Source organism: Loxodonta africana, chromosome X, assembly GCF_030014295.1.
Source record: "Loxodonta africana isolate mLoxAfr1 chromosome X, mLoxAfr1.hap2, whole genome shotgun sequence".
NCBI lineage: Eukaryota > Metazoa > Chordata > Mammalia > Proboscidea > Elephantidae > Loxodonta > Loxodonta africana.
In genome coordinates, this window is record NC_087369.1 from 107,490,864 (window position 1) to 107,509,914 (window position 19,051).

Consider the following 19,051-nt stretch of genomic DNA (forward strand, 5'->3'; position numbering starts at 1 on the left):
GTTACAAAGGCTTTACCTAGCAGGCCTCAGGCAGAAAGCTGCCCTCCCCAGCCAGACTTGGTACACAGCAATGTATTACAGTTTCTGAAGGGAGTTGTAGTCAAGGATTCGGGTACCATGACCAGCCTGCTCTTTCTTATACCTACATTTCTAGTCCAAGCACCATCATTTGGAGGCCTCACTGTTACTGACCTTCAACAGGTGCATTCCTCAGGTACCTCTGCTGAAACCACCTTATTGGGGGGCAGGAGGACAGAAACCTTGAGGACACTTTCCCCCAATCTGACTCAGTACTTTTTATTTCTAGCCTTTTCCCTTTACCCTCTTCAAGCCCTAGGGTCCATAAAAATGCAGGATCCTATTTTTTTTTTATTTTTTATTGAGGCCTCGTTCAGCAGTGAGATGGAAACTCATGTCTGTACTGGCCTACCTGACCTTTTCCAGGCCACCTTTCTTGAGTAAGTATGGAACAGAGGAGAGTTAGAGCCTTCTCCAGGTTTCTCTTGCTTATACTGTTGCACTAAGTAATTAAAGGCTTGATGTTTAACTTTCATCTGGGCTTATTGTCTTCATTGGTGATTCGACACATGGCAGCTCTGCTCAACTTCCTCCTGCTCAGCTCCCTGATATCCCCCACCCTTTGTGTTCAGGAAAATGGCTTACAGCAAATACCCACCCTTCCCATATGACTTAGACAACACTCATGGATGTCCCTTTGTTTACCTATGCCAAGGCTAACCATCAAAAAAAAAAAAGAAAGGAAAAGAAAAAAACAAACCTGTCGCTGTGGAGTCACTTCTGGCTCATCGTGACCCTATAGAACGCAGTAGAACTGCCCGATAGGGCTTCTGAGGAGCAGATGGTGGATTCACAATGCAGACCTTTTGGTTAACAGCCAAGTGCTTAACCACTGCGCCAGCAGGGCTCCGTCTCATAAATGAGTTAACAGAACTACTCACACCTGTTGTTTTCTAGCTATGTTTACTCTCATCTCTATAAGAGAAAACCTTTTAGCCTAAATCTTGAGACACTTGCTGACCTTGTGGTTTGAGCATTCATCCTATTGCGATAGATCCCTCCTCCTACTGTAATAGTTCCTTTCTCCACTGGCGATAGTCTTTCTAAGTGAAGCCTTTCCCTATTTAAGTCTTTTTTGTTGTTGTTCGTTTGTTTTTATTTGGCATTTCATGGTGTGATGGTTAAGATTGTGTGTCAACATGGCTGAGTCATGATTCTCAGTGTTTTGGCAGTTGTATAATGTTGTGATTACTTCCCTGTTGAGATTTGATATGTGATCACCCTCGTGATGGGATTTGCTGTGAGTAATCTGTTAGTTGAAAGGGAGTTTCTTTGGGTGTGTGGCCTGCATCCAAATATAAGGGGTTGTTCTGGCAAGGTTTGGTGGCTTTTGCTCATTCTGGATCCTGCAGCTGGCTCCTGTTCTTCTGACCTCTGGTTCCTGGTACCTGAGCTAGCAGCTTAACTTCAGTCTTGCCTCTCCAACTCAGAGCAAGAGCCCTGCTCTCTGACCTGCTGATCTTGGTTTTGGCAGCCCCCTATGGCTGTGCGAATCAGGAGAAGCCTCTATCCTGAACCATGGATTTGGGATGTTCCAGCCTCTACAACCTCATGAGGTATTTCCTTGATATAAATTTCTCTCTCTATATATATTTATACATTGCTTCACTAGAGAACTCAGCCTAAACATATAGTGTGGTGCCTCAGAAGGAGTTCTGATCACCCCCTTGTACTCCTCTGACTTTACTTAAGTATTTATGCTGATTTCTTGGCCTCTGTGTCTTTTCTGGCTGGAGAAATCAGAATCCACAGTGGTGAGTCACAACTGATAATCCAGTGTTCCAGATATTTGTCTGTAGTAGCGTGACAGTGAGTTGCTTTAAATTTATTCAGTGGTGTTCTTCTCAGTTATTTTCTGTCTGAGCAGGGTTCTTACTGGTTGTTTTCTGTTTGAGCAGGATTTTCCCTGACTCTTTTCTGTTAGAGTGAGAATCTTCCTGGTTGTAAGGATTCTTGACTCTTTAAGTGGGGATTTATTCCCAGACTCTCAAATGGGGATATACTCCATGAATTTTTTTTGGTTTGAGCAAGAATCTTTCTGAATAAAAGCCTTTTTGGCTCTTATTGAGTTGAGATTTATTGTCTGACTCTCAAGTGGGAAACCCCAAGCTCTTTTGTGAGAGTTTCTCTTTTTTTCTGACTCCTTGTTCAGGGACTGTGCAGAGAGAGTCCTTTGACATCTCAATGAAGATTGCACAAGTGACCCTCTTGGCTCCCAGATGGAGATAGTGCATGGAACTGACTTTTCTTACCTATATGATTTTTCTCTCATGGGTAACTCTCAATCTACTGGAAAACTCTTTCACTTCCTCCCTTATTGACAATATGCTCTGAACTATGATACTCATTATGCCCAGTATCCACAAAAATGGCAACATTTTACTAAAGGCAACATAGAACTTCAATATTATCTTTGGGAAACTTGAGATTTCCTAAAACTAGCTTATCTAAAACTTCTCCCTTCCCATCATTCTCCCCCTACTCCTTCTTCCTTTTTAATAACTTAAACTTTCCCTTTAGCTCCCTTGAATTCCCTGATCTATCCCTCTTCAACACTTCTACCCCCTCCATCCCTCTATCTAGCCCTGACAGAACTTTATTTTCCCACTGCAGCAACCTCAACTTCCTATTGTCAGTCCAGCTTTAGACCTCCTCCACATCTTGGGGGACCTTAAGAAGTTCAGAGAATACAAGAAGAACCATGTGAGGCTGAAAAAGCTCATCAGAAATGGTTTGGATGTTTTGAAGATGGGCTTTGGAGACCACCAGATGGCCACTTGATTTCTCCTCAGTCCTTTGCCCAAATTTTTGTCCACAGCCTCCATAAGATTGTACATCACTGCAAAACAACTAGTAAAGGTTTCCTACACATTTGTTGGTGGGGCTGCTTTACCTTTCATATTGAGCTGGTGAACTCACCTTTTCTCATCTGACAGAAACACAGTCTTGTAATGATTTAGTTACCTAGTGTTGCTATGACAGAAATACCACTAGTGGTTGACCTTAAAGAGCATAAATTAATTTTTTCACAGTACTAAAGGCTAAAAGTCCAAATAAGGGTCTTGACCATGTCAATTCTTTCTTTGGGCCTCTTTTTTAGTTTCTAGAATCTGCCAGCAATCCTTAGCACTCTTTTGCTTGTAGGTAGTTCCTCACATAGCATCTGTCTTCCCTCTGTGTGTGTGTCATTGTGTCTATTTTGCTCTTTTTACAACTCAGAAGTAATTAGGTTTGGAACCTCTTGATTCTGGTATGACCTCATTAACTTAATAAAAGAAAGGCCATATTTCCAAACAGGATTATATCCACAGGTACAGGGGTCATGACTTCAAAATATATTTTGGAGGGACAAAATTTGGGGGGGGGAGCACAATTCAATCAATAGCACATAATTTAGGTAAATCTTTGACAAATAATTGGTTTGGCTTCGTTTTGACAAATAATAGTAGTTTAATATTATTGACTTAATAAAAGTCGCTATGTCTTCTCTGTTATCAGCATTAAGTATAAAACAAGCATACATCCTTATTACATTTGGATATGTTATCCCTGAATAAACTATCATTACATTTACTAGATGTTTGAGATTATGAAAAATACAAATTTAGATCTAACCAAATAGAGTCATTATTTTGACAAACTCTGTTTCAGCAGTAATTAGATCTTGTGGTATGTTAGCTTTAAGACAGTTTCCAAGATCTTTTTGGTAATTTAAAGCTTGAATTTAGGTTAGATTAAGTATGCAAAGTATTCAGGATATGTTTTGCTAAGGAAAAAAATCTGTAATTTTGTCCTGAAGTAAAATGGTTTGTTTCAGAATGAGAAAGAAGAAAGTATAGGCTAAGATTTAATAGCTTTATAGGATTTATAAGTGACATTATGATAAACCATGAAAATACTGAAGTTGTCAAGGATTTCATTTTACTTGGATCAACAATCAACACCTATGGAAGCATCAGCCAAGAAATCAAATGACACATTGCACTGAGCAAATCTGCTGCAACAGGCCTCTTTAAAGTGTTCAAAAGCAAAGATATCACTTTGAGGACTAAGGTGTGCTTGGCCCAAGCCATGGTATTTTCAATCACCTCATATTCATGTGAAAGCTGGACAATGAATAAGGAGGACTGAAGAAGAATTGACACCTTTGAATTAAAGTGTTGGCATAGAATATTGAATATACCATGGACTGCCAGAAGAACAAACAAACCTGTCTCGGAAGAAGTACAGCCAGAATGCTCCTTAGAAGCAAGGATGGCGAGACTTGTCTCACATACTTTGGAGATCTTATCAGGAGGAACCAGTCTCTGGAGAAGGACATCATTCATAGTAAAGTAGAGGGTCATCGAAAAAGAAGAAAACCCTTAATAAGTGGATTGACACAGTGACTGTAACAATGGGCTCAGGCATAACAACAATTGTAAGTGTGGAGCAGTACGGGACAGTGTTTCATCCTGTTGTGTAAAGGGTTGCTATGAGTCGCAACTGACTTCCTGGCACCTAACAACAGCAACATAATATTTTTAAAGAGCCTTGGTGTCAAATAGTACAGTAATGCAAAACTAGAATTTTGTTTTCTCTGTTAAAATGACAAAATTTTTTTGGATTACTGGCCTATTCTTCTTAAGAGGTTGTAAAAGGTTATCTTTATTATTTTAGTAATCAGCTAAGAAGGCAAAGATGTTGTGTCTTATCAGAATAATTTCCTGTGCTTTATGTTGATTTCATCATGCCCTTGAGTATTCGCGAACAAAGTCTTCTCACTTTTGAAAGAGCTATGGTTTTTTCTTTTAAAATCGTGCTATTTCCTTCCTATATTTCCTTTAAAGTATTTTATTGTCCCTGTGCCTAATGGTATCCATGTACTGTTTCTCAGTGGCCATGATCCTATTTAACCAAGTTTTCAAACAGTCTGACAACTTTTGATATTTTGCATTCCTAAAATCAAACCCTAAGTGATTTTGTGAGTTCAAACTGATTTTGAGATTTCCCACAGGGCCTTTTCCTTGTGAAGTGAGGTACTAGAAAAACTTAGGCTCATTTGATATGTTATGAGTTGCATGGGAAGCATTGTCAAGTCAGAAAAGATGTTTAACATTCCCTAGGTTAAAATGTTATTAATATAAATTTTTCAGAAATTGTATGAAGTTCCTAGGGATTTGTCAATGACCTCACTGACCATGATATGCCATGGTACTGCTTTGGTTGATATTAGACAACAGAGTAGTGTTAATTAGTCATAATTTCAGTTACATTTTTGTTGCATGCCACAGGAAAGAAAAAAACAATTTTCATTGTTAACTGCATTATTTTTATCATGAACTCTCATCAGATCTTTTACTTTTGAAAATTATCAGTAATAAGTTAACCACAACCATTTTAAGTCTTTTATCATCTACAGATGGGAGTCCCTGGGTGGCACACATGGCTAAACACTCTACCATTAACTGAAAAGGCAACAGTCCGAACCCACTCAGAGGCACCTAGGGAAGAAAGGCGTGGCAATTTGCTTCTGAAAAGTCACAGCCTTGAAAAGCCCATGGAGTGCAGTTCTAACCTGCACACATGGAGTTGTTATGAATTGGAACCTACTTGACCAACACTGATCATCTACAGATATTTTTTTTCTTTTTTTTTATTGTATTTTAGATGAAGGCTTATAGAGCAAATTAGTTTCTCATTAAACAATTAATACACATATTGTTTTGTGACAGTGGTTGCCATCCCCAAAACATGTCAACACTCTCCCCTTCTTGACCTTGGGTTCCCCATTACCAGCATTCCTGTCCCCTCCTGCCTTCTCATCCTTGACCCTGGGTTGGTGTGCCCATTTAGACTCATTTTGTGTATGGGCCTCTCTAATCTTTGGCTCAAGGGTGAACCTCAGGAGTGACTTCAGTGCTTAGAAGGGAGGCCGGGGGCCATACTCTGTCAGACCAGTAAGTCTAGTCTATTTTTTTGTGTGTGTGAATTAGAATTTTGTTCTACATTTTTCTGCAGCTCTGTCCGGGACCCTCTATTGTGATCCCTGTTAGAGCAGTCAGTGGTGGTAGCTGGGCATTTTCTAGTTGTGTTGGACTCAGTCTAGTGGAGGCTGTGGTAGTTGTGGTCCATTAATCCTTTGGACTAATCTTTCCTTGTGTCTTTGGTTTTCTTCATTCTCTCTTGCTCCAGATGGGGTTAGACCAGTGGAGTATCTTAGATGGTCACTCATAAACTTTTAAGACCCCAAATGCTATTCACCAAAGTAGGATGTAAAACATTTCATGTATAGGTAATTTTTGATTTACTCCAATGCTTCCCTGCAAGTGCTTATAATCAACTATAGGTTAGGGTGCATCATATTCAACAGAAAGGCACCATGCCAGAGATCCATGGAAAGGTCTATGCCAGGTATTCTGGAGTACAGTCTTCTGAAGACATTGCTTAAATAATTTTGAGATCATACCTCCCTACCAAGTCAAGATTTCCAGAACATTAATGGAGAAGCTGATGGATTCATTAGACTGCTAATCGAAGATCCAGTGAAAGATGAATTAATCACATAGGACTGAACGAACTGATGAATGATGGTTATGGGTTTTGTTTGGAATATTGCTGATGCTTTAATGTCCTGTTTTGGGGATATAAAGAATCCCTTTCTCCTTTCTCTTAATCTGGCCATAACTCATAGAAATTTAGAAGACTGTGTTTTTGTTAACAGAAATGAAATGTTTATCTCTTTCTCCCTGTCTGATCCCTCCAGAATTCAGAAATTCTTATTGAGTATTCTTATTTTTTTGACAATGTAATTATTTGCATAGATTCAATAAGAATATGACTTTCTTGTTAACAGGACATAATTTAAAACATTGGTTATATAACCAAGCTTTGACTGGAACATGATATTTGAGAATGATGCTCATAGGATCAGATATGGCTTTTAAGGAAATAAGGTTGAATTTATGAAGCTAATGCTTACAAAGTCCTCCCAGGAAAACTGGCCTGGTACCTGGCTTACAAGGTTCCCAGCCTCATAAGTGAGTAAGGAAGGTAACTTCATGGTAGGCCCAGGAATCTTATGCTATTTTAAGAACCTGGAGAAGAGAGGAATTCACCCAAATCTATAGGTGCTGCAGGTGAAATCTGGCATAAAGTTCCTGACTTGGCTTCCTAGACTCAAAGGCCTTTTAGAAGTTCAATTTGAGAGTTATTACAAAAACATCCAACAAAGCAAATTAAAAAAGGCCTATATAGTAAATTACCAGTCTTGGTCAACCTATATAAATAATGACCACTCTTATTTTATGATCAAGAATGATTTTTCTTTGAGATTATCTTTTGATCAAAAAGAGGTTGACTCTAGAGAGAAATGTTATGTTTCAGTAGAAAAACCTAACACACTCTTGCATGTTATCATATTCTGGTCCTGTTCATAGTCTTCAAGATATTTTCCAGCTGTTTGTAAACTGCAGGTAACTCATGATTTCTTTTTATCCACCTGTAAATTGGACTGTATCTTGTTATCTTGCACAAATTGTCCACACTTACCAAATTTTCAAATCCAGCAGTTTCCTTCAATATCTAACTCCAACTCTCCAAACTAACATTTCCATTTTTTTCTCCCTCCCTCCTGGTGGTGCAGTGGTTAAGAGTTGAGCTGCTAAACAAAAGGTCAGCAGTTTGAATCCACCAGCCACTGCTTGGGACTCATCACTGCAGCAGATGTTGCATGGGTCAGATTTCTTTCTGAATAAGCTGCTGCCTGGGTCACAAAGAGAGTCTGGTAATAATGATCAGGACATACATGTCCTTATAAGAGGTAACCAAGACTGAACTGCAACACAAACAGCATCTACCTCTGAATTTCAAGAAACTCAACAAACACAGCTGTGTAGTCAGAAGATTTTCATCCACCGATCACTTGGATTTTAACACAATCTTTTATACTGATATTTCTGTTTTTTATCTTAGACATTTCTCTTTTAAGATGTTTGAGACTAAAACAACTGACATTTACCACCACCTCTCATGACATGATCCAACTGATTTTACTGTAACAATGCTAACAAGAGTCCTCAGGAGACTATTTCTTAGACCCTGCTTTGCCCCACTCAAGAGGCCTATGATCTCTCTGAGTTGTTCAGGTATAAACATCATTTTTCTTGAAGAAAATGTGGGAAGGAAAATGTTGAATTTTTCAAGAACTTTGTTATTCTGGAAAATAGTGATGGTTAAAGAAGCCTTCCCACCCTTTGTGTTCAAGAAAGCAGCTTCGTACAAAGAATCACCCTTCCCATATGATTTAGGTAAGACTCATGGTTGCTCCCTTGTTTACAGATGACAAGGCAAGGTACGAACCCTCCAAATTCCCATTCTTTGCCACATAAATGAATAGCTGAACTGTTTGCCCCCACTAATCAATCAGAAACAAAGTGCTTGTTAACCAAATTTTGGTTAAGTTTCTCTCCTTCCCCCAAGCCCCTGAACTTTGACCCACCCACAGCCTGAGCCCACAAACAACCCCTCTTTAAGGGTCCCTCCCAGAGAATAGGCTGGACTCAGCATAAAATGTTCTCTGATTTACTATCCTATCACTTCACCCTGTCTTTCCACTTCTCCACATTTTTTTCCCTAGCCTTATTTTCTCTTGCCTCTGTGAAAGAAAGACATTTTTGCTTAACTCTTAAGACATTTACTGATTTTTGTTTTTTTATGGTCAGAACAGTCCCCTATTGCTTTAGAATCCTCCTCGTATTGTAATAGTCCTTTTCCTCCCTTGCAATAGTCATTCTTTCTGAATAAAATCTCTCTCTTTCAAGTCTAAATTATTTTTTAATTTGACATTTCCATAAACCTAATAAAAAGTTGAATCTGGGGCTCTTACTAAATTTAAACATGGCATCCCCTATAATCTTAGGGGAGTTACTGAACAAATAGATACGCCTCATCTTAACCGTGGGAACTATTGCCTTGCCTAGATCTCTCATAGTCATAGTATTCATTGCCTTAAAATGTCCTATAAGGGCTACAACTGATGACTGCCCTGACAGGAAACACAACAGAGAACCCCTGAGGGAGCAGGAGAGTAGTGGGATGCAGACCCCAAATTCTCATAAGACCAGACTTAATGGTCTGACTGAGACTGGAAGGACCCCTGTGGTCATGGCCCCCAGATCTTCTGTTGCCCCAGGACAGGAACCATTCCCGAAGCCAACTCTTCAGACATGGATTGGACTGGACAATGGGACGGAGAGGGATGCCTGTGAGGAGTGAGCTTCTTGGATCAGGTGGACACTTGAGACTATGTTGGCATCTCCTGCCTGGAGGGTAGATGAGAGGGTGGAGAGGGTTAGAAGCTGGCAAAAAGGACACGAAAACTGAGAGTGGAGTGAGAGAGCAGGCTGTCTCATTAGGGGGAGAGTAATTGGGAGTGTGTAGCAATGTGTATATGGGTTTTTGTGTGAGAGAGTGACTTGATTTGTAAACTTTCACTTAAAGCACAATAAAAAGTATTAAATAAATAAATAAAAATGTCCCTTAAGGGGGGCATGGACACTCTGACACAACAAGTAATAAGCTACCAGTAAATTACATCTTTAGCACTCACAAATTGGTGAGACAAAATGCAAACACACAGACCAGCAGTTAAAATAGTTAATATGGCACAATATAAATTAAAACAGTGCCTTCAAGAATTGAAACTTTAAGAAAAAAAGAGAGAAAGAGAACAGCAGTATAAAGATATTTCGATATATAAAAGTAAATACCCAGGGAAATAGCTAAATTTAATGAAAGTAATTGACTCTGGGATGCAGAAGCAAGAGATAAGCATGGGTGATATTGTATACTGATGTTTTTCACTATAAGCCTTTTAGTAGTATTTGATATTGAAACTGGTCTATATATTATGTTAGTTAAAATAATGAATAAATGAATGCATGATGAATGAGTTAGAAAAATAGCTATTTAAGAGATAAAACAGGAATAAGTAGGACAAAACACATGGGAGAGAAATATAAGAGGCTCATCTCATTTTTTCATATATGATAATGAATCACATCTCTAAGAACCAGTAAGCTGTTAGCTTTATGGATAGACTTCAACCCATTTGATGTAATAATAGTATGTCTTTTATTCTCAAGGAAGAGGCTCATTTGCCTCTGCTTAAATACTGTCAGTAAAATGGACAGTGACCTTAAACTCGTCTCTCTCAAACTGAAAGATCCCTAATCAGAGCTGTTACACTGTCAGAAAATTCCTGAATATTGGAGATCAGATGACTCTGGGTCCATTGAAAAATGATGCCTTTTATTCATTTACAATGCATAAATTAGACATTCGAATGCACCACAACATCCCTAAGCCTTTCAAGATTCCAACCCTTCTCATAAATCATGACTGTCACATCCTATTAACCTTAGCCCTGCCGTACTTAGTAGGTGAGGTTAGAAAATGTTTAATTTTGTCTTTATTGTATTTTGTTGCCCTATATTTTTGCCCTAATTCTTTTTGGTATAGACTAATTCTTTTTGTTATAGTGAATCTGTGTATTCCATCCATCTTCTTTTGATGCTTCCTGCTTCATTTAATATTTTCCCCATAAAATCCTTCACTATTGCAACTCGAGGCTTGAATTTTTTCTTCAGTTCTTTCACCTGGAGAAACGCCGAGCATGTTCTTCCCTTTTGGTTTTCCATCTCCAGCTCTTTGCACATGTCATTATAATACTTTACTTTGTCTTCTCGACACACCCTTTGAATCTTCTGTTCAGTTCCTTTACTTCATCAATTCTTCCTTTTGCTTTAGCTGCTCGACGTTTGACAGCAAGTTTCAGAGTCTCCTCTGACATCCACCTTGGTCTTTTCTTTCTTTCCTGTCTTTTGAATGACCTCTTGCTTTCTTCATGGATGATGTCCTTGATGTCATTCCACAACTCGTCTGGTCTTTGGTCACTAGTGTTCAATGTGTCAAATCTATTCTTCAGATGGTCTCTAAATTCAGGTGGGATGTACTCAAGGTCATATTTTGGCTCTCGTGGACTTGCTCTGATTTTCTTTGGTTTCAGCTTGAACTTGCATATGAGCAATTGATGGTCTGTTCCACAGTCAGCCCCTGGCCTTGTTCTGACTGATGATATTGAGCTTTTCCATCGTCTCTTTCCACAGATGTAGTCAACTTGATTTCTGTGTGTTCCATCTGGTAAGGTCCATGTGTATAGTTGCCGTTTATGTTGGTGAAAGAAGGTATTTGCAATGAAGAAGTTGTTGGTCTTGCAAAATTCTATCATTTGATCTCCGGCATTGTTTCTATCACCAAGGCCATATTTTCCAACTACTGATCCTTCTTCTTTGTTTCCAACTTTCGCAATCCAGTTGCCAGTAATTATCAATGCATCTTGATTGCATGTTTGATCAATTTCGGACTGTAGCAGCTGAAAAAAAAATCTTCTATTTCTTCATCTTTGGCCTTAGTGGTTGGTGCCTAAATCTGAATAATAGTCGTAAGAGGTGGCATATGATCAGGAACCGATGGTACTGAAGGAAGAAGCCCAAGTTGCTCTGAAGGCTTTGGTGAAAAACAAGGCTCCAGGAATTGCTGGAATATCAATTGAGATGTTTCAACAAACAGATACAGCACTGGAGGTGCTCACTCGACTATGACAGGAAATATGGAAGACAGCTTCCTGGCCAACTGACTGGAAGAGATCCATATTTATGCCTATTCCCAAGAAAGGTGATCCAATCGAATGTGGAAATTATAGAAAAATATCATTAATATCATACGCAAGCAAAATTTTGCTGAAGGTCATTCAAAAATGGCTGCAGCAATATATCAACAGGGAACTACCAGAAATTCAGGCCAGTTTCAGAAGAGGGCATGGAACCAGGGATATCATTGCTGATGTCAGATGGATCCTGGCTGAAAGCAGAGAATACCAGAAGGATGTTTACCTGTGTTTTATTGACTATGCAAAGGAATTCGACTGTGTGGATCATAACAAATCATGGATAACATTGGGAAGAATGGGAATTCCAGAACACTTACTTGTGCTCATGAGGAAACTTTACATAGATCAAGAGGCAGTTGTTCGGACAGAACAAAGGGATACTGGTTGGTTTAAAGTCAGGAAAGGTGTGCCTCAGGGTTGTATTCTTTCACCATACCTATTCAATCTGTACACTGAGCAAATAATCCAAGAAGCGGGACTATATGAAGAAGAACTGGGCATCAGGATTGGAGGAAGACTCTTTAACAACCTGCATTATGCAGATGACACAATCTTGCTTGCTGAAATTGAAGAGGACCTGAAGCACTCACTAATGAAGATCAAAGACCACAGCCTTCAGTTTGGATTGCACCTCAACATAAAGAAAACAAAAATCCTCACAACTGGCCCAATGAGGAACATATGATAAATGGAGAAAAGATTGAAGTTGTCAAGGATTTTGTTTTACTTGGACCCACAATCCACAGCCATGGAAGCAGCAGTCAAGAAATCAAAAGATGCATTGCGTTGGGTAAATCTGCTGCAAAGGACCTCTTTTAAGTATTGAAGAGCAAGAATGTCACCTTGAAGACCAAGGTGCACCTCACCCAAGCCATGGTATTTTCATTCACGTCATATGCATGTGAAAGCTGGATAACGAATAAGGGAGACTGAAGAAGAAGTGATGCCTTTGAATTGTGGTGTTCATGAAGAATATTGAATATACCATGGAATGTCAAAAGAACGAACAAATCTGTCTTAGAAGAAGTACAACCAGAATGCTCCTTAGAAGCAAGGATGGCAAGACTGCGTCTTACATACTTTGGACAAGTTGTCAGGAGGGATCAGTCCCTGAAGAAGGACATCATGCTTGGCAGAGTACAGGGTCAGTGGAAAAGAGGAAGACCCTCAACGAGGTGGCTGCAACAATGAGCTCAAGCATAACAATGATTGTGAGTATGGCTCAGGACTGGGCAGTGTTTCATTCTGCTGTGCATAGGGTCGCTATGAGTCAGAACCGACTCGACAGCAGCTAACAACAACGTATTTTTGCCCACCCCTTAATGCTAAGAAAAATAGAGATGAGTACGGAACTCACTCTCTTAGTGATGTCTACGCTGACCACTCTATTTAAATTGTAACATCTATCCTATTTAATGTTATCCGCTCTGATCCTCTAGCGTACTTTGCTAAATTTTTCCCATAGAATTTATTACCTTAATTAATTTCTTTATTGAAACTCTCCAGTGAACAGGATGTAATCTCTGTGACAGAAGAATTTTGTCAGTTTTGATTTTGATGTATCCCTCAGTGCCTTAAAAAAATCCCTGGCCTACAGTAGACACTCAACAAACATTTGCTGAATGAATAAGTGACACATGGTAGGACACTTTTTTTTCCAGTACTGGGGAGAGAGACGGCATTACTGTGATAGACAATAGGTAATACGCTCAGTGAACTTAGGCAAGTTTCTTAGTTTCTCAAGGCCTCTATTCATCCGTAAAGTCTTTAGTTTAGTCAAACTGTATCAATTATGTGCTCCATCTGTTAGCAGCATACTATATTCAGGAGGAAGGATTAAACGAAAGGTTATTAGGACATTAAGGCTGAGGTCGCTGTCCCTAAGAAGCTCATAATCTGGTGAAGAAAACAGATTCATGTAAAGATCAGTATAATACAAAGCAATATATAATAGATCAGAGATTACGACTATGTTACAGTGACCAGAGGATATTTGCAGTTGTGGGGGTTAAGAAAGAGAGACAGAGAGAGAGATTAAACTTTGAGATTCGTGATTTTGTTCAACTTTTTGTTGGATTTTTAACAATCAACATCGTATGTTACATTTATTATCAAAAAGAAAGATATTCTTGTGATAGGCAGAGTAATGGTCCCCTAAATACGTCCAATTCCTAATCCGCAGAACCTGTAAATGTGTTATATTGCATAGAAAGGGGAATTAAGATTGCAGATGGAATTAAGGCTGCTAATTAACCAACCTTCAAATAGGGAGATTATTCACGTTTATCTGGGCAGGCCCAAATTAATAACCGAAAAACCAAAACCAAACCCACTGCCATCAAGTCGATTACGACTCATAGCAACCCTATAGTGATCTTGTAGGACAAAGTAGAAATGTCCCATACAGTTTCCAAGGTTGTAATGTTTACGGAAGCAGACTGCCACATCTTTTTCCCATGGAACAGCTGGTAGATTCAAGCCAACACACTTTCTGTTAACAGCTGAACGCTTAACCACTGCGCCACCAGTGCTCGTCAATGTAACAACAAGGATCCTAAAAAGAGAAACAGGTTGGATGGGCAACAAGAACAAAGACAGTAGGATCTTTTAAGAGGTTATAGGAGTAAATGGAACATGTAAGGATTATTGAATGAACAAAGATAGTGGCCATGAGAATGGAGAGTGAGTGACTGATTTGAAAGACATCAAGATGAAGAATTGAAAAGAATTTGGAGTCTCATTGACAGTGACAAGGAATTAAGCATCAAGGATAACTCCCAGATTTTCTGTTTGGATGGCATTGTCAATGGCGGGCTAATTCATAATGATAAGGAGATAAGAAGAAGAGAAATTTGGATGAAAGGATAATTGTTTCAGGAAGGGATATTCTGAATATGAGATGCCAAAGGGACAACCAAATGGGGATGGACTACAGAAGTTGGATATTTGAATATAGAAGTAAGGGACAATGTCTGGAGATTAACATTTGGTGCCCGTTGCCCAATTATAAATGATAATTGAAGGTATTGGTGCGGTTAGTTGATATATTATAAGAAGACCAAGAATGAAGGTTGAAAAAACAGGAAAAAGGGGAAATACAGAAGATAAAGTAGAATTTTATGAGGAAGAGTTGGTTAATGGTGACAGATGTTACAGAGATTTTAAGGATGAGAGCTGTAAACAGTATATACTGTTTTGCAACCGAGTGTAGAATTGCCGTGTCATAGAGCATATATGGAAACCCTGGTGGCATAGTGGTTAAGTGTTAGGGCTGCTAATCAAATGGTCGGCAGTTCAAATACACCAGACGCTCCTTGGAAACTCTATGGGGCAGGTCTACACTGTCCCATAGGGTCACTATGAGTGGGAATCGACTCGACGGCACTGGGTTTTGGTTTTTGGTTGGAATATATATATGTTCAGCTGAAAAAAAAATTGAAAAATGATTTTCAGAAATGGATATATGCAATTTACACTGCCTCCAGCAGTACAAAAAAAAAAATTTTTTTTTTTCCAGCAGTACATGAGACTTTGCGATGATCCATATCTTTGTCAAATAAGGTATTGTCATCGTTTTTGTTTTTAACCCTTCTTGGATGTTTGTGGTGGTATGTCATTCTGGCTTTAATATACATTTCTCTCGCGACTGAGATAAGGGTGAGTACTTTTTTCATATATTTATTGGCCATTTAAGAATCCTCTTTTGAGAAGTGTCCATTGAGCTGATTTTTTGCCCATTTTTTCCATTGTGGATTTATATTGAGTTTAAATTATTTTTTTTTATATATTCTGGCTCTGTGTCCTTTCTTAAATATATGTAATGGAAATATATTATACTACTCTATAGCTTAAATTTTTACACTTTAAAATTTGTGATCTACCTTATTTTCTAATATACATATTTATGGATATAACTTTCCCTCTCTGCCCAGATTTGCTGTGACATACAAGGTTCAGTATATTGTATAGTCATTACCCTTCTGTTTAAAATATTTTCTAATTTTCATTGTAGTTTCTTCTTTGATCCATGAATTGTTTTGAAGTGTATTATTTAATTGTTAAAGAGGTGGATTTTTTATAATTATGTTTTAATTTTTAGCTTAATTCCACTGTGATCAGAGTATATACTTTGAATAATTTCAATGCTTTGAAATGTTTATATTTGTTTATGACCCAGAATGTGGTCAGTCTGGATAAAAGTGCATTTGAGAAAAGAATAGGCTTTCAAAAGTTATTGTTTGCAATGTCCTAAGTAAACAAATAGGTTCAATTTTGTTATTCAGAGCTTCTGAATTCTTACAGTTTTTTTTTTTTTTTTTTTTTGTCTGCCTGTTCTATCAGTTGCTCAGTGTGGTGTGTTAATTTCTCCTATTGGTACATGTTGTGTTGTTGTTAAGTGCCATTGAGTCAGTTTCCGACTCATAGCAACCCTATGTACAACCGAAGGAAACACTGCTCAGTCCTGCACCATCCTCACAATCGTTGTTATGCTTGAGCCCATTGTTGTAGCCACTGTGTCAATCCATTTCGTTGAGGGACTTCCTCTTTTTTGCTTACCGTCTACCAAGCATGATGTCCTTCTCCAGGGACTGATCCCTCCTGATAACATGTCCAAAGTACGTGAGACAAAGTCTCCCCATCCCTTGCTTCTAAGGAGCATTCTGGTTGTACTTCTTCCCAGACAGATTTGTTTGTTCTTTTGGCAGTCATAGTATATCCAATATTCTTTGCCAACAGTATAATTCAAAGGTGGCAGTTCTTTTTCTGTCTTCCTTACTCATCGTCCAGCTTTCGCACATATATCAGGCAAATGAAAACAGTGTGGCTTGGGTCAGGCGCACTTTAGCCTTCAAAGTGACATCTTTGCTTTTTAACAATTTAAATTTGGTACATACAAATTTAAATTCTTACATGTTCCAAGTGGATAGAACATTTTATTTATGGTCTTCATCTCTTGTGATATTTTTTGTAGGTGCCCTGGTAGCACAATGGTTAAAGCGTTCCATGGTAGAAAGATGTGGCAGTCCATGTTCTGTAAAGATTTACATCCTTGGAAACCCTATAGGGGCAGTTCTACTCTGCTCTATAGGGTCGGTATGTGTTGGAATCGGCTCGATGAGAGTGGGTTTTGTTTTTTAATGCTTTTTGAGGAAGAAATATCATCTTGTAGAAACTTCTCCAGGCAGCAGCAAAATAGAATATTCTTTTCCAGTAATTTCATGTTGTATCATAAACTTGATACCAAAATCTGACAAGGATATGATGACAAAAGAAAATTATAGGACTATTTCATTATGAATATAAATCTAACAGCCTTATACAAAATATTAAGTCGATCAATATATAAATATCAATATATCATGACAAACAAGGACTTATTCCAGGAATGCATGGTTGCTTTATCAATAGAAAAAGTTATGACATTAATAAAATAAAAGAGAAAAATAACAGGTTCATCTCAATCGGTATAGGAGAAAACATTTGATAAATTTAAACTTCATTTAGGATGAAATTTCTTAGCAAACTAAGAATAGAGGGGTACTTCTTTAATTTGATAAAAGTTTCCACAAAAATCCATAGGAAAGTACAGAATGTTGAAATTCTTGAAAGATTTCCTCTTACTTTGGGAATAAGAAAAGGTTTGCATCCTATTAGCACTTATATTCAACATTATATCAAGGGCATAACCTGTGCAATAAGCTGAGGAGTAGAATAACATATATGAGGGGAGAAAGAAACAAACCCATCATTATTTATGTATGGCATTATTACATAGACAATCTAAAAGAATCTACCAATATTTTATTAAAATTAAAAGTTTTAAAAGTTGAGTTTAGAAAGGTGGTAAAACGGACAAATTTGTATTCCTAAAAGTCAGAAACATTCATAAATTGAAATTAAAAATGTTAATTGTCACAATAGGTAAGAAAAAAAAAGAAAACAACCTAGCAATAATTCTAACATCCAGAGATCCAGAAGAACTCTACATATAAAGGTATTAAATGTTATTGGAAGCAATTTAAAACAACTTTAATAATAGGCAATATTTACTTAATGGGAAGACTCAATATTATAAATATATCACTTATCATATTATTGTATAAATTCAATGCATTCCCAATCAAATTCCGGAAAGTTTTTTTTTTCCATCATTTTGTGTGTGTGTGTGTGTAACTTGAAAAGCTGATTCTACCCCTTACATGGAAATAAAAAGGATTAAAATTAGCCAAGATAATTTTGACAGAGAATATAATGATTGCAAAACTAGAATAATTAATAGAGTGATATACTTGCAAGAACTGACAAATATACACACACAACACCTTACAGTCCAGAAACAAACACATACATATATAAACACATGTTTTATGACAAAGGTGGCTGGTATATCAATAGGGAAAGAATAATTGTATCAACAAATGGTAATGGATCAGTTCGATATACATATAGAAAAAAATGAAACTTGACCTTTAGTTCAAACTGATACACAAAATTTTAAATCTACTTTGAAAGATAAAATAATAAAATGTCCAGATAATATAAAAAATACTACTTCTACAACCTTAGAGTAGGAAATTACTTGTTAAACAGTAAGTAAAAAGCAAAAAACCTAAAGGAAAAGATAAAGGGAAGTAGTGAGCAAATGAACTACGTTGAAGTGAAGAAAATCTGTTTGTCAAAGGACAGTATTATCAATGAAAAATTAAGGCACAGACTGACAGAAGATATTACAACACATATAACCAACAATCAGCTCCCACTCAGAATATATAAAGGACATTTTTAAATAAACAAGAAAAAGACAGACAATTCAATAGAAATATGTATGAGAGATTTGAACAGGCCTTACATAAAAGAGGATATTTAAATGGTCATTAGCCATGTGAAAAGATACTTAATATTACTAGCAATCAGGAAAATGAAAATTAAAACCACTGTGAGAAACTTGTGCATATCCATTAGAATAACAAAATTTAAAATACTCTTTGGGTGGTGCAAATGGTTAAGCATTTGACTACTAGCCAAAAGGCTGGCAGTTCAAACCCACCCAGAGGTGGCTCAGAAGGCAGGCCTGGTGTCTGCTTCCAAAAGGTCACAGTCTTGAAAATCATATGGAGTTGTTCTACTATATAGACGTGGGGTCACCATGTATCAGAATCGACTTGTGGGCAAAGAACAACTACAACAATGAATACTAGCAAGGATGTGGAGCAATTAGAACTCCCATGCACTGACAGTGAGGATATAAATTTGAGTAATCAC